The 17,237-nt window shown below is 41.9% G+C and overlaps 1 protein-coding gene across 17 annotated transcripts in view; it reads right to left on the reverse strand.

Moving 5' to 3' along the window:
- The window catches only part of LRRC8D (leucine rich repeat containing 8 VRAC subunit D), a 118,814-nt gene that overhangs the window by 23,255 nt on the left and 78,322 nt on the right, over window positions 1-17,237 (reverse strand). Inside the window, exon 1 of one of the 17 annotated variants that reach the window (XM_077954085.1) lies at window positions 15,804-15,888. The gene's annotated coding sequence lies outside the window, so the exon portion shown is untranslated. 17 annotated transcript variants of the gene reach the window in all.

Genomic DNA, 17,237 nt, shown 5'->3' on the forward strand with positions numbered 1-17,237 from the left:
GGTGTAAAGGTGCCCATCTAGAGAGAACATTTCCCAGCCTCGTTTGCAGCCAGGTGTGGCCGCCTAATAAAGAGGGACCAATAGAACGTAAGAAGCAGTTCAACTAACTTCCTGGTAACCTTCACAAAGACAAGGCTACTTGACTTGGCCTTCCTTTTCCTTTATTCCTGCGGGCCAGAAATGGGGACAGCAGGACAACCTTAGAAATCATGTGTGTAGCACAGCAGTGCTATCCTGCCAGTTGCTGTCTGCTCATATCTGGACTGTTCTGTGAGGAGAAAATAAACATCTATGTTATTTAAGTCATTCTATTTGGGTGTCTCAGCAGTTTAGTTGGTAACATAATTAATAAAACCTCCAACTACTAAAAAACACCTCTTAAAAGCATCTAGAAATAGAAATATTGGGACAGACTTATTTTATAGTTGATCCTTGTTTATAAATACAAGTATTTTATAAACACTAAGGACTTAAAGTGAAAGTATAAACATAAAATAGTATTTTATACTAATAATTTATAAACAATATATTGTAATTTATTATAAATAATATAATGTAGAGATATTACAAACAAACATAACATGATATAATAATTATTATAATTAACAGGGTAAGACTTGTGAGAGACAAAATGCGCCAGACAATTAAGGAGGTGATTTTCTTCAAGCTATTGCAATAAAACATTAATGAGGGCTGTGTCAAAGAAAAGGAAGGGGTCTGGAGTTTTACAGAGGCAGGTAAACAAGGATCATCTGGGAGTCAGGAGGAAGGACAGAGATGGGTCTAATCTCAGAATATTGGAGAGCCAGATAGTCCTTTGTGGTTTCCCAGAACACCAAAGGGTTGGGGTGGGGGGTGAGGGTTGGAAAACTGAAGGATGGGGACGATTTTCCAGAGTGCAATTCAGGGAAAGTTCAATATTGTAAGATCCTAATTAGAAAGGGACAGTAAGGAACCCCTGAAGGGTTTTAACAAGTGAGGCAATGAGGTCACCATTCCATTTTAAAAAGAATTCTACCAGGAATGTAGAAGCAAGACTGAAGGGAGGAAAGACTGGAGGCAGGGAGATGGAGAAAACTACTCTATAATCAACATGATTTCCAGTCAATTCAATTTTTCAGTTGGAATAGCTGGTACTGGTATAATAAATTTAAGTCAAGGTATCTAGTAGTTGGTTGTCCTGAATCCTAAGAGAAAGATCTGGGATCTACAGATTTATGACTCATCTATATATGCAAGATGAGATAATCCAAGGAGAGCAAACACAGAGAAAAAAGGCCAATGGCAGAATCCAGTGGATCACTAGCATTTAGAGAACTGGGAGAAGAAAAGGATTCTGCAGAGAGGAAGAAGGGTGGGCCAGAGGACAAGAAGAACTATGAAGAGAATGTTGGCCTAGAAGTCAACAGAGGCAACCCCTTCAGGAAGAGAGTGGTAAGCAGCTTTGCAGGTGTCAAAAGCAAGTCATGCATATTAAGGGGCAAAAGTGACTGCTGGATCTGGCAGCTGAGAGTCACTTGACACTTTGGCCTCAGCACTTTTGGTGAAGAAGTCTGGCTCACAACGTGCAAGGGTATGTGGGAAAGTGAATATTCACCTCTCAAACCTCGCTGCGGATGAAACAAAAGACTGGTACAACAGCGAGGAGGGGAGGCAGGCATGATGGGAGGGTGTATTTTTCAGGATGGGAAAGGAGTAGAGAGGTGAGAAAGTACCAAGATTTTTTTTTTTTATGGCTACTTGTTTCTTATTTTGAGCATAAAGTCAAATTATACAAACACATTTCTACAAGGAGCTATAACTCAAGTATGCGGCATGTTGCTATGACTTCATAAAACTACAGAAATTAAGGAATTCAGAATCTCATGGAAATTCTTAAACAGAGTTTGGACATATGTTGTTTGATTTTCCCTTCAACAAGCTGGTAAACACTAACCTTGCTAACCACCATACTGCTTATCCCGTCACAAAATTTTAAAAGGTTCTTTTGAAAAGTCTGAAGGCAAAAAGGTAACTTGCAAAATAATTCCACAAACTATGTAACTAAAAAAAAAAAAAAACAAAAAAAACAAAAAACCCAAAACGCATGGACATATAAGTGAGTAGCTCTGTATATATTCAAGTAATCCAAGCAGTGTCAGGCTTTCTCACCCACTGAAATGTCCTGGGAAGGTCAAGCATTCAGAGAACTCAAGTCAGATTACACCGAAAAGAAGAAGGTGGGAAAAGAAATATTTAGTATTTCTAAGGAGAGTGTCAGTGGCCTACAGCAGCTAGTTTACTTCTCATTTCCTTGACCATGGTATACAGGGACAAAGATGAGGGGAGGAGCTGTGCACTGCTGACGTCTTTACATGGAAATCTTGGGCTGTATCTTGCCATTTAACACTGAGGCTACTGCTAATAGGCAAGGGGAAGACAGGAAGAAAACTACCCCTACCCCTCCTGAATAACCAACCACTTACATACTTGAGCTTATTAAATTGTCCTATCCATCCTAAGCATAAGTATTACTGTTCCATTTTCACTGAGAGATAACAGGTTTTGAAAGTTTGAGTAATTTGACCAAGATCACACAGCTAATACAAGGTGGACCAGGATTTAAACCCAGATCTGACTGACACTACGAAGCTCCTACCTGCCCCCTTAGCTTATTTTAAACTAGAGATTAACTCAAATTAAATTAAATTTGCTTCTACAAATTAAAAAAAAAATCATTAGAAGGAACCCCTAAAGTGAAGGTGACAAAATGCTGGTAGTCAAAGGCTGCCTAAGGGCACAAGGAGTAAAGCCCCAAAAAACAAAACAACAACTCAACTGTCATTTAATAACAATATTACCTAAGGTCTTTATCATTATCTCACTTTTTAAAAGACAATTCCAGGGATTCCAACTAATCTGATCCTTACAAACTACTATGAGACAAAGAAATAATATCAACTTTAAGTTATTAACAACGTCAGACCAAATATTCAGTATAATCTCTTCACTAAGTTTAGGCTGTGGAGATTTATTTTTTATTCTGAATTCATTAAAGTGTAACCGTAATTCTTAAAAGAATAAACAACTCACTTAGGCCTACTGGTTCATAAGTACAAAATATGTACTAATCACCCACTATAAGCAGAATAGTAGCTATGATTTTAAGAATATGAAAGAAGGGGCTAAGGGACTTAAATTAGAGTGAAGATTCTTACTCAATGAGGGGATCTGGTATATTTGCTAAATTCTTATAATTCTACTTTGCCAGATAGTAAATTTCCTATGCTGCTCCTGAACAATGTACCACTGGAACCCCATATACATTCTCTGTCTCTTAAATTAGGAAATGAAAAAAAAAATGGCACTGGAAAAATATATTTCTACCTATTGGTTTTAGTTATGGAGTCAGGGGCCACATAATCAAACTCCAAAAGTTGCATCCTAATCATCTATACCAAACAGCTACTGTCTGTAAACAATGATATGTGAGGAGGCAGTGTGTTTCCTAAATGACTCAGGTCTTTATTACTAATGACACGATCACAAGCAGAAGAAAAACCAGACCTGAATTGCACAAGCATAGCCTGAGAGATAGTAATACCACAGATACAAATTACAGGCCTCTTCTAAATCACACACTGTCATCAATCTCACATAGAGCTTCCTGCCCAGTAAAATCTGCCTTAATTGGTTTTCATTCTATTGTTGTTGTTGTTGTTGAAAAACTGAAAGAGAGCCATCTCAGGCAGCATCATGGGAATTTCAGACACACACACACACACACACACACACACACACATACACACACCCACCCACTCCTTTAAAGCTCAAATAAGTGCATCTAGATTTCAAGGAAATACTAACAAGGAACACATTGAGGGTATTTTCCACTGGTTTAAAAATAAAGCATTCTACCCTTTAAAAAAATAAATCCCCAAATTATAGAAACAGGAAGCAGCAGCTGGATTTATCATCCTTCATTTCCTCTGAGAGTCACGGTAGGGAACTCCCCGTTGAGACAAAAGCCATGGAGAGGTTAGCCCCTCCTGCCTGGACCCCACATATCCACATGCTGCTGCTGCTGGTCCAACATGGACAATGGTCGGCCACTTCAAAATCAAACTTGCTTTGTCTTATAAAGCATTCTGTGTCCAAGCCCTGCGTGTTGATAAAATGAAAAACCTGACTAGCACTTAAACACACACACATAAGCGGTCTTAGAAGGGCCTCACTCTCATTTCTCATGGAGATGTCTCTTTCCTGGGCTCACCCAGGAGGGCTTTAGGGACCTGAGGACCTAAACACACAACAGAAGATGTAACCGATTCAACAGAAGATGATGATGACAACACCCCTGAGGGACTCTGCAGCCTTGTTCTGGTGGCTGTGCTGGAAGAAAGCCAGAGGGCTGGCTGCGTTCTAGTCTTCTTTCATCCATTTATGATTACAGTTGAAATACTTAGTCTCAGGCCGGGCGCGGTGGCTCAAGCCTGTAATCCCAGCACTTTGGGAGGCCGAGACGGGTGGATCACGAGGTCAGGAGATCGAGACCATCCTGGCTCGGTGAAACCCCGTCTCTACTAAAAAAAATACAAAAAACTAGCCGGGTGAGTTGGCAGGCACCTGTAGTCCCAGTTACTCGGGAGGCTGAGGCAGGAGAATGGCGTAAACCCGGGAGGCGGAGCTTGCAGTGAGCTGAGATCCGGCCACTGCACTCCAGCCTGGGCAACAGAGACTCCGTCTCAAAAAAAAAAAAAAAAAAAAAAAAAATACTTAGTCTCGCTCAGCCTCGGTTCTTGTGTCTGTGAAATGATAATGAGACCATCTATTTCACAGAGGTGTAATGAGAAGTGAGATGATGAATATGAAATACTCTGTAAATTACACAGAAATAATAACAGACTAGAGCAATAGCAATCTATATACCGGCATAAGGTGGCTTTGCCAGTTGCAAAGCTTTCACAAATATTATTTAGGTTGATCCTTAAAATGATACAATTGGGTGGGTGGTGATGACATCATCATTATCATCATCATCACTATTATGAATGTTTTATAAATAAGCTAGTGTAGAGGAACATAATGGGAAAATTGTGTCCCAACTCCTTCGCACAATTTCACATCATTTAAAAATATTTCTGGCAACATGCGTGTGATAAGTACATGGCTGGGAGTTATGAAAGCCACTCACATTTCAGGCCTGCTACTCTAGGCAAATCCCTTAACCTCTCCAGGCAACATGATTCATCTATCTCTCACAGGGTTTGGGGGAGACAAACATAAATTAGACCTGGTTCCATCTCTTGAAGAAATCAGTTGGCACAAGGGGGCTGGTGGTGATGGTGGAAAGAAGTGACATATAAACACATTAATTACAAAACAGTGTTTACTTAAAATATGGAGTATGAACAAAGTGCTGTGTGATCACAAAGCAGGAAATGACTAATGTGGGGGGACTCATGAAAGGATTCCTCTAATTTCTTTGTAAACTGAGAAAAGAAGGAAATCAGACTACAAATGGATCAATGTCCCTTTTCAGGCTAAAACTCTGAAAAAACGAGGCTTAGAAAGGTTGTCAGTAATCTCAATACACAGTGTGATTCCTCTTCCTCATCTGCTCACAGCCAATACATGATTTAAAACAACAGACTGGCCGGGCACGGTGGCTCGTACTTGTAATCCCAGCACTTTGCGAGGCCAAGGTGGGTGGATTACCTGAGGTCAGGAGTTCAAGACCAGCCTGGTCAACGTGGCAAAACCCCATCTCTACTAAATATACAAAAATTAGCTAGGTGTGGTGGTCTGTGCCTTGTAATCCCAGCTACTCAGGGGGCTAGGCAGGAGAATCACCTGAACCTGGGAGGCGGAGGTTGCAGTGAGCTAAGATCACACCACTTCATTCCAGCCTGGGCAACTGAGCAAGACTCAGTCTCAAAAAAAAAAAAAAAAAGACACTGTGGAAGACAGGAAGCCCAGCACCTGAAAGATGGATGGGAAGCCCTTTAGGACCCTTTGTCCCTTTGTGTTCAAACGTGATACATGACAATAGCCTTCCTGCACGAGTAAATGCTGACAGATTTGTTTGGCGGAGCTTGAGTTACCCGTTCTTACGTGCTTCTTATAAACTAACACTTGAATTAAGATGAGCTAGGGTACATGATACACATTCAGATTCCTGGCCTCCACCCAGACCTATTCCTTTTCTACATGAGCCCCCATAGACCTTCAGAAAATAGCCGTTGACAGGTTGCAATACAATGAACAGGAAAAGCAAACTATATGCAGCCTGGAAGGCCTTGCCAGCAAGGCTGAGCTGAGATGACTCAGCAGGTTCGAGCTGTGACCCTTCACTTCTGGAGTCATTACTCTAGTTCTTATCCAGTGCCTACCACAAATGCACGCACACAGGCTGGTCTCACTCCAGAGCCCATCTAAGAATAACATGGAGTGGCTAACACAACTTGGCACAACACACAGGCAGGTTTTTCCAAAGAATGCCAGCCCCGGGTCCTGGGTGACAACTGGCTCCCAAAAGTTTGGCTGAGAAAGCCAACACAAAGGACAGACATTGTGAGCAAGCAGCGACCTGGTCAGTCACAGTCTACTTTAAATTCCACAAAAGCTTGTTCTTTAGAAAGGGGACAGAGGTTGGGGAAAGTAGAAAAGGCAGAGTCAGGGGTGGGATTTTGGGGCTGTGTCAGTTAAGTACTATAAACCGATTTCCAAAGCTATGAAATTACTAACAGGGATAATGATGAATTCCCTTCAGTGATGATAGCGGCTCTACTTTCCTCCGTTCTTCAGTAGCAGCGATACTCGTGCTTCTGTTTGAGCTGTTGCCATGCAGCATACTCTGCTTATATTGAGGGTAAAATTCACCTTTGGGCTACAGTGTGTACAGTACCAGATGTCTAGTTCTGTTTAGCATTTTATAAGGAATTGTTCCTCTCATTTTTTTAGTCAAATAGGGATTTTTTTAAGCCTTAAAGTGATGCCTGAAAGAAGAGTCAGATGTGGGAAGTAAACAGCAGTTGGGGGGCAGTTAAAACACCAGGGAACAATGTGGCTGCCCCGTAAAAATGTGCTCCCACTTGCATTTAGAGCCTTAGCTAAAGCTGTGGAGGAGGACAACTGTTCAAATACAATTGTAGAGGTGTCTTCTCTTCCTTCCCCATTCAATGTCCCTGGTAAGCAGGGGCCAGGTCTCAGCTACCTTTGAAGACCCTACTGCAGGTGTTGAGGTGAGAGGACACTTACTCATTCGCTTCATGTTACATCGCCAAGAGAGAATTCCTCACAATACACCTGGCCTTCCTTGCTGCCCCCTCACTAATTCCTCCTCTTCATTCTCTTTGAGATTTGCCTGTCTGCAGAGGTCACGGATGCTGGGCTCCTCTCCTGCTGGGGGTAGCCAGCTTTCCCCTGCAGGGTACCAGCTTCCGTCATCCTGGCATGCCAAGAAAAGGTGGGTAGTTTTATCTAATTCAGGGATAAAATTTCTGGAGGCCCACTTGGCTGCAGACCCAAAGCCATATTCTCCAACATGCATCATCAGTAATAAAGATGATATTTTGCTGTTTACCAGCCTGACGCCTTTATCTTTCTAACTGGTGTGGAATCTGGGCATGGAAGAGGGGTTATTCACTTGGCTCCCTCAAACTTCAATAGTGAGTAGTTTTCCTTGCTTTGTGTAGCTTACAGCTTTCCGTGAATATTTATCAAAGATATATGTGCAAAAATGTGGTGAGAGGGAACAAATCTGTTTGGTTTTATTTGTTCATGAGTGAGTATTTGACCATATTCCATCCCACAGAAGTCTTGGGAGGTAGTCCAAAATATGATATCCAATTTCTGTGTGAATTCTTAGAGGGAAACAATTAACATATATTCAAAAGAGAAACAGCTATATTAAAAATATTATTGATGTCTTAGCACATGGAAATAGGTTTTTGACCCTTGTAGAGCATTAACCCCATGGAAAGTTTCTTCAAACTATTTTCTAAGCCAAATGACACAGGTGAAAACTTAACTCTTAGGATGCTTCTTTTTTTTTTTTTTTTTTTTTTGAGACGGAGTCTCGCTCTGTTGCCCAGGCTGGAGTGGAGTGGCCGGATCTCAGCTCACTGCAAGCTCCGCCTCCCAGGTTTATGCCATTCTCCTGCCTCAGCCTCCCAAGCAGCTGGGACTACAGGCGCCCGCCACCTCGCCCGGCTAGTTTTTTGTATTTTTTAGTAGAGACGGGGTTTCACTGTGTTAGCCAGGATGGTCTCCATCTCCTGACCTTGTGATCCTCCTGTCTCGGCCTCCCAAAGTGCTGGGATTACAGGCTTCAGCCAACGCGCCTGGCCAGCAGGCTTCTTTTATGTGTGCTGAAATAAATCTGAAGGGCACCATGACATTTCTTCCCAAGTTCCTTTTCATTTTTCCGATCAACTATTTTAAACTATCAATCCTTTATGAAAGGGTTATTTAAAACCTCCAAAATCAAGTATTTCCATGTAAAAATTTGTTTGCCTGCAACTAAAAAAATCAGCTGTGCATAGAACTATAACAGCAAGGATACTGGATGGCTTACAAAGTGACTTTAACATGGTCAACATTTTAATTCATCCTCACAACCATACAACAATCCTGTAAAGTAAGTGTTATTAGCAACTTCAAGTTAGGGGAAAAACTGTTCAAAAAGTTCGATTCCAAGACTGCCCAATATTACCCAGCTAATAGTAGTGGTACTGGGACTCAAACTTAGGTCTCATAATAAAACTGACGTGTTCTCTACTAAGCCATGACTCTGGATGATAAGGTGTTCACATCCCTCCCTGCAGCTTTACAGTGTCTGGTCCTAATACCCATGCAGTGCAGGAGTGGCCAATAGAGCTCCGGGTAAAGCATGTCAGCAAGAACCAAATGAAATAACCTGGAGCAGACAGAAGAACAAGTTAATTCACTGAGTTCAGATATCCCTGATCCTTCTCCTGTATTCCTGCAGTCCTTTTAAGGAAGAAAAGTGAATGAACTAATTTCATTTTATTTCCTTCCTTCCTTTCCCCTGGGCTGAACCAAAAAGGCACAGCCCAGGAACCAGACCAGCAGGCAGCTGATATCTCTAAAAACAGTTTCACATCTGTTAAACTACAGGATGCTCGATTAACTCCAAAAAGAGCCTGAAGGTCCAACTTTCCTGAATGCACCAGTGGTCAGATGGTCACTTACAGCTGCAATGAAAACTGCAACTGAGCCTGGGGATTCCCGAAGGAGCCAAACTAAGGGGAAATGTTTTTAACTTTGACAGAAGTATTGGGAGAGCGTGAGGACAATCCTTCCAGATAGCTCAGAAAGCTGTCTCTACTATTGGTGTTTTCATCCTGCCCCGCCCACTTTAATTCTTCAGGCCCTCTCTGGTTTGTCCTTGGACAGAACTGGCTTGAATCCTGAGTAGGGGGAGGTTAGGTGGTCTCAGTCTAACTGGGGATTCCAGGATGATAATTATTCTCAAAGGCGAAAACAATGACTTTTAGCAGCCTTCCAAGCCTCTAGAATCATTAAATAAAATGATATGCAAATATCAGATACCAGAGGTATTAAGAGATCTCAAAAAACACATTTATGTTTAGGGAGAAATCAATTCAGAGCCAGTTATAAAGTTTCTGGGCTCAACTCAAGACACCAGATTGAAATGTTCATAAAATAAGAGATTCCTTTTTATGAATCACAGTTATTACTAGTTACGAACATCAGCAAACACCCCAAAAAGTAAGTGTGGTAAAGCAGCAGATGTAATAATGTTTAACTTTCTGGAGGAAACTCTCATCCTTAAAATAAACCAACCAAGTCCACCAGAATCCTGAAAAGACTATTCCAATATGTGTAACCATGTTTGCTTGAAGATTAAGGGAGATAAAATGTCTAGTACCACCCTTTCTGCTAATCCTACCATTTCTCTCAGCAGTCAGAACAGTGTCACCTGAGTGGAAATTACATGTGGCAATGTGATACTGTGTACCTCATTGAAAAGGCATCCACAGCAGACAACTTTAATTTTGATCACATAGGCGAACAACAAAAGTGATGAAGAGAATTGAAAAGATGCCATTACAGAGAAGAGATATAGCCTAATATATTCAAGGTGAAGCATTTTCTAAAATTTCCTCTTATTAACAATTCAAACAACTTTCATTGTGAAAGAAAGAAACTCAAAATCAGTTCAATAACTCAAGTGGAGAGTGCTACTACTTTCTCCATGCTGTCCCCAGCACACCCACAACTCTACCATCTCTGCCTTTGCAGTCAGAGAACATACAGTGCAATGATTAAGAGAAGAGACACAGGAGTCACACTGCTAGAGCCAAGAATCCTGGCTCTGTCATTTATTAGCTGTGTGATGTCAGGTGTGTTACCTAACATCTCTGTTTCCCTCTGTCTTTCTCAGTAAGTGGGAAACCACTCACCTCAGAGGTTGTGGTGGGGATTTAATGAGCCCATACATGTCCCCACTTAGCACAGTGCCCAGTGCACATTCAGCAATCAATTTATTTAACTTCAAAGCCAATGACATGGGATTAACCAGACTACGAAAATAAAGAAATGGGCCAGGCGAGGTGGCTCAGGCCTGTAATCCCAGCACTTTGGGAGGCCGAGGCGGGCGGATCACGTCAGGAGATCAAGACCATCCTGGCGAACACTGTGAAACCCCGTCTCTACTAAAAATACAAAAAAATTAGCAGGGCTTGGTGGCGGGCGCCTGTAGTCCCAGTTTCTTGGGAGGCTGAGGCAGGAGAATGGTGTGAACCCGGGAGGCGGAGCTTGCAGTGAGCCGAGATCACGCCACTTCACTCCAGCCTGGGCGACAGGGCGAGACTCCGTCTCAATAAATAAATAAATAAATAAATAAATAAATAAATAAATGGAGATTACTTATAATCTATACAAAAGTCAAATGTTCCCCCTAGGCAACCAGACTGAACCCATTAGAAAACATTCTTTTATTGCCCGGGCATGGTGGCTCACACCTGTAATCCCAGCACTTTGGGAGGTTGAGGCAGGCGCAACATGAGGTCAGATGATCAAAACCATCCTGGCTAACACGGTGAAACCCCGTCTCTGCTAAAAATACAAAAAATTAGCCGGGCATGGTGGCGGGCGCCTGTAGTCCCAGCTACTCGGGAGGCTGAGGCAGGAGAATGGCGTGAACCCGGGGGACGGAGCTTGCAGTGAGCTGAGATTGCATCACTGCACTCCAGCCTGGGCGACAGAGACTCCGTCTCAAAAGAAAAAGAAAAAGAAAAAGAAAACATCCTTTTATTCAGTGGGCTCAGGGACTCAACTTGGTCATTCTTCTCAGTGGCTACCGCAGCTTATCAGAGAGGGCAGGCTCAAAGGACAAAAGTCAGTTCAGAAGAGATATGAAGACACAGAAAGAGAATGCCTGAGTCTGGGAGAAACTGGTTTGGGGCAGCTCTGAAAATGGGAAACAGCCAACAGTCCACAATCATGGGATTTAGGGCTTAGAAATAAAGTAGCAGGCTATTCAGATATGCATACTTTGTTATTATGGTTAAACTTTCCTCCATCTTCTCTTCAAGGTCCCTGCTGCAGGAGCATCTTCCAGAGACTGCTCTGCACTCCTTCAAATATGTATGGCCATTTCTGGCATTTAATTGTTGTGGAGAAAACATATGTTTCAATTATAAACTCCAGAGGAGGATAAGTGTGTCTCACACCTTGTGTCTCTCTCCCTGGTCTACTTCTGCCCCAGGGCCTAGCCCCCAGCACTATAGAAAGTGCTATAGAGAAACGTGTAACTATACTAAAAGCAGCACACATGAGGCCAGTACAGAGAAAAGGGCAGAGCAAAGCAGCACCTCCCTATCTCTGTGAGGCTTCGGTGAAAAGGCTGACTTCCACAAGTTTAGGAGGAGGAAGAAGATGAAGCCTTCAGAGGCACGAAGTACTGCAAAGATTATATAGTGTTCCTCCAAACAGAAATCAACTTTAAATAATAAACCATAAAATAAGTATAAGAAAGTTCAGCTAAGGTATGCTTTTTCTCATGATCACTGCTTTATTTTTTTAAGTAGCAAATATCAAATTATTTTTAAAAAAGAAACATATTTGAGCATGGTGTCTGCTTTTCTGGTGCCCCAAACACGTTTAGTCTGCGTATCTGGTAATCTAGCCCTGCTTGGGCACCAAAGGATTCCCTCCAGATACAGAGAGGCAGGCATGAAAGAATGGAGTTGGCAGGGACAGGTCAGGTGGAAAGGAAAGTATGAAGCAGACAGTGGGAATGAAAGGGTGGGGCAGAGGTGAGGACAGTTGGGGATTGGGCAATGGTGCAGTTAGAGTAAAGTTAGCAATTTCAATTCCTGCCAGGTTAAATCTAGAGAACTTCAGAAACAATCTAAACCCAATACTTTCCTTTTACAGGAGAGAAACTATTGCCCACTGATGATTTACCCAAGGCAAGGCTGCCAGTTAGAGATAGAGATGGACCTGAAATCTGGCTTCCTGGCTGCCTGTATAGAGCTCTTTCCTCTCAGCACATCTCCTTTACGCTTACAGGGCAGAGGAATCAGAGCTCAGGCAAACATTAGAGAACTCAAGCAGCCATGAAAGGCCCTGCAGGCTCTCCTGCCCCAGTGCTGACTGTTAACAGAGTCAGCAGAAGAGGCAAAGAGAAGCAGTTGTCACTCTGTTTCTGATGAAGACATTTGGTCTTCTGATAGGATTTGTTGGACTAAAAATGCATGGGGCACACACAGTCTGTTTCCCAGGGCAGAGGCTGGTATCAGGATGCTGTGGAGTACACCCGACAACGTATGGCAGGAAAGCCCACAGCACAAGAGTTATGCACCCCTTACATTCCCTGACCCCTCTGGCCTCCACTCACCATGGCAAAGAACTGAAATCACCACTGGATACCTGGCTTTGTGATTCCTGATTCCTAAGATGGTACAGTTGTGAAGGAAACAGGGTGAGGATAAGACACATAAACCAACAGAGACAGCTGCATTAAAAATAGTCTTGACGAGATGCTGCTGTGGTTTTGCTGCCTAAAAACTGGCACAGACAAAAACTACTGAGAGGCTCAACAAGCTTATCTTCAGTGCTCTGTGGGCCACCTCTTAGCTTTCAGACCTCCTGAGCTACAAACTTTCTTTATAAAATCAGCCTCCTTTCTCTGAGATACTTCCAGTAAGTGCCACTATGCTTCGATGCCCACCTCAAATGGTAAACATATACTACATCTGGCCTGAACAAAGATTTATTTTTAGTCACAGTTTTTTTATGATAGACATAAATTACTCAATTGCATTCCGCTTCATTCTGTGTAGGTATATTCCAAATACCTACACAAAATCAGGCAAACTAAGAAGAAAACAGAAGATGACTTTTTAACCTCCATCTCTCACCACCTTTACCTTTTGAATCTTCCCTGATGCACTGTACCCAAAAGTCATTTCTCCCAGGGAAAAGCAAGAATTGAATAAAACACCATCAGCATTAGTAACTCATCATCCCTCTACCAGGTTCTCATCCACAGGCTTTTGCCCATTGTGTTTCCTCTACCTGAAGTACTTAGCTTTCTCCATTTTACCTTGTTAATTTCCTGTCTTTACCCGCTACCAGCGCCTATGGGAAGCCTTCCTAGAAATCTCTACACCAATAACCCAGTCCTTTTAATCCTCCCTTGATGCTCCCAGAGTATCCTGTGCATTTCTGCCCCTCCATACTCTTGTACAATTATCTGGTTTTGAGTCTGTCTCCTTCACTAAAGCTGTAAGATTCTCTAGGGCAGGGATCATAATTCATTCACGTTTGTTTCCCCAGGGACCAATAAATGGGTACAATAAATACATAGTTGTAAGACATTATCACACATATCCTTCAGTTGAATTCTTAAGAGTGATACTGCAAGGCAGGAATTGTTGGTCACATCATACAGACAAAGAAACAAGCTCAGAGAGGTTTCAAAGGATCCCCAGGGGCCATCAGTTCTGACACCCTCTAGCTCCCAGAATAGATTTTCACTTTACTACATTATAATCATTTAACCATACAAGTTCCACATAGAAGACAAATCTGAAAGCATTGATCCTTTCATGTGGGCCTATACATTGTGACCTGCACAAATGAAGAACAGATACACAAAATTTTCAAATGTGACTATAATTGTTCAAATTATTCTAAAAGCAGGAACGATGATCAGCTAAGTTGACAGAGTTTACATTAATTCTTTCCTCAAGGTCCTCTCCATCCTAAAGCTCTGCAGAAATGTCTGGTGGACATGAATTAGATACAAAGTTGATCTGGTTATAAGGTCACAAAACTGTCTCTGGTTAACTGCCAACACTGTCAGACATCTTCAAAGAGCCAGACATGGCACAGCAGCAATGGCTGGCAAACCAGAAGTAACTTGGATGTGGCTGATTTGACCAGGCAGAAAAGACAGGTCACCAGCAGGATGGGGTTGGTTTGGAACTTAGACCGTCCATGACCCTCTGGCACATTTGAGCCTCTCCTCAGCCAAAGAAAGTGGTTTTCAGCATAGCTGCACCCTAGAATAATGCGGGGTGGCCTCGAAAACTAATGTAATGCTAGGCCACACCCCCAGAGGTGTGGTCCTTTAGTCTACATCTGATCATTGAAAAGTTGCTCTGCAACTGTAGTGTGCAGCCAGATTTAAAGGCCTGGGTGTTTCCGAAGCTTAAGAGCTCATCTCATTGACCCAAATTTAAGATGAAAAGCACAACTGGAACACCTTTTAGAACTTTCCTTTCCTTTACATCTATTGACATTTAAAACACTTAAGTAAACAGCCACTCAGCACATCGCAGTATGGACACTGCTTTTGAGTTACTCAACATAGGCTTTTATAGAGATGGAAACACAACATTCCTCTACTCTATCTGGGAGATTTTCCAGCCTTTTCTGCACAAACATTTCTAATGACAGGCACTTTGTAATTGTATGCTTAGAACAGGTGAATATTACAGTATGTAAATTAAATCTTAGTAAAGCTGTTTGTGTATGTATATCTGTGTTTTAAGGTACTTTGCTTAATTTCGGGAACAGCGCTTATTAAGTTCTTTTGGATCATTCTATGAAATTAACCGATCTCTCCTTTACACTCACTGATCCTAGCCCTGCTGCTGGGGCCACTCAGATTTAAGCCTAATTCCTCTTCTACTTGACTCTGAATTCAGGCATATCTGGGTGTGAATCCATTTACTAGCTATGTGACCCACAGCAAATGAGCTCTTTCTGAGCTTCAATGTCCTGATCCACAGGAAGTGATAGTACTTCCTTTGTAGAATTTGTGAGGATTGGCAAGCATCTAATATCTGGAACACTGTGAGATGCTCAATGAATAATGCTTTCCTTCCCTTCCCCTTAGAGGTGGAGTACAAGGCTAAACATCCACACATAGATATTTCACAATTCCTCATCAGGTTGCGGTTTTCCATTTTTCACCATGCTCCCATGAATTGCTTTTAGATTTGATAAATGTGGTGGCCTCACTACAGCATCAGTTAACTCTGATACAATAACTGCAGTATACCAATGACTGCTTACTGGCTCATATTCAATGTTTTAGAAGTTATAGGAACCCAACATTTTTCCTCCCAGTAGCAGCTGCCTGTGGGCACTAAATCACATACAGAGGTTCAGCCACATATCAGAGACATCTTTATTCAGCTGCTCAGGAGCGAGTATGGGGGTTAGGTGGGAATTTCTTCTGTTATCTGCTGTGCTAGGAGAGGCGGCCTCCAATTCTTACACCATAACCATGCTGCTCCTTCCCTGTACCAGGCACTCACCGGGATGCACCTTGTTCCAGCCTCCACCTCCGCTGCACTTTTGCTGCCCACCGCTTTTATCTGTGATTCTGGGTGGGCAACATAGCACTGCAGAAATCAAATGAGATTTGGCTAAGGGAGACCAGTTCAAATCATGGTGTCCTCTCTCAGAGCAAACTATTAACTTACAGCAAATAATTTTTTTTCAGGTTATTAAAAATAACCTTTTTTACAAAAGGTTAATATATGCCTGATAGGAAACTGAAAAACACAAGAAGCAAAGAACAAAGTTATCCACAACCACAAGCAGTGGTTCCTAGGTCCTAGGACGTGTCCTAGGTCCTGCATGTGTCCTCCTAGGTCCTGCATGTGTATAGACACAGCATCCAATTTAATGGGATTAACATACGCAGTATGTATCATGCTTTTAAACATCTCATGAATATTTACCAATTCAAAATCTCAAAGCTATGTAAGTATTTTGATAACCAAGAATATACTACACCAACTCAATCTGCTAGGAAAAAACATAATCCCACCTTTCTTAGGGCAAAAATTTCACAGAAGACAAAAATGGCAACAGGCCTCTAGATAAAAGCACTGGCAGAGTTCTGATTAAAATACTGTATTCCCTTAATACTCAACTCAAAATGAAACCATAAAGCAACAGAATACACCAAGTATAATGTTTCTAAGATAATTCATTAACAGATCTATACTATTAAAATAGTAGCAAGAAGGTACGTTGCCACTGAATTACTTAAGGTATTCCTATAGTATAGCCAAGAGAGACGTACATACATCAATAGTTATTGTCAAAACGTGTATATGAACACATCTGTATACTTCTCTTCCTTTGGATTTCCTTCTGCCCCTCTGGTCCCGACATAATGAATAGGTTCTAATACACTCTGCTGACTTCAAGTAAATCATTTAACTCTCTGAATATCAATCAGCACCCCCCTCTGCAAAAACTGAACCACCACACCTTTCCAAAGTGATTATTATGAAAATTAAATGATTATGCTGCAATAAAGTGTCTAGTCTAATGTCTAATGCATAATAAGTATCCAAGAAGTAGTAAAATTTTTTTGAGAATATGTGAATATGTTTATTTAGGTTTATTTCTCACTATATAGATTGAGCTTGTTTATTAACAACTATGATTCACAAGAAAAGAGAGAAGGAGAGAGAGAGAAAAGGAGAAAGACAGAGAGCGAGAAAGAAAGAGTAAATAGTATTATCACTAGTGCGGTATGGCAATTTCCCACTCTTAGACTGAACTCAGTCCTGAATGCTAATTTATTTGACTAGAGTCCCGACCTCTGAGCTGGGTTCTCACCACCTTAGTCCTCCAGGGGTGGTAAACCCTGATCTTCATACAGGAGCTTGCCCTATCCTCGGCCTGAGCACCCCTCACCTATGTTAATTTTTCACAGCCTGTCTCTCCCTGCC

The sequence above is a fragment of the Macaca mulatta genome, chromosome 1, assembly GCF_049350105.2.
Source record: "Macaca mulatta isolate MMU2019108-1 chromosome 1, T2T-MMU8v2.0, whole genome shotgun sequence".
NCBI classification, from domain to species: domain Eukaryota; kingdom Metazoa; phylum Chordata; class Mammalia; order Primates; family Cercopithecidae; genus Macaca; species Macaca mulatta.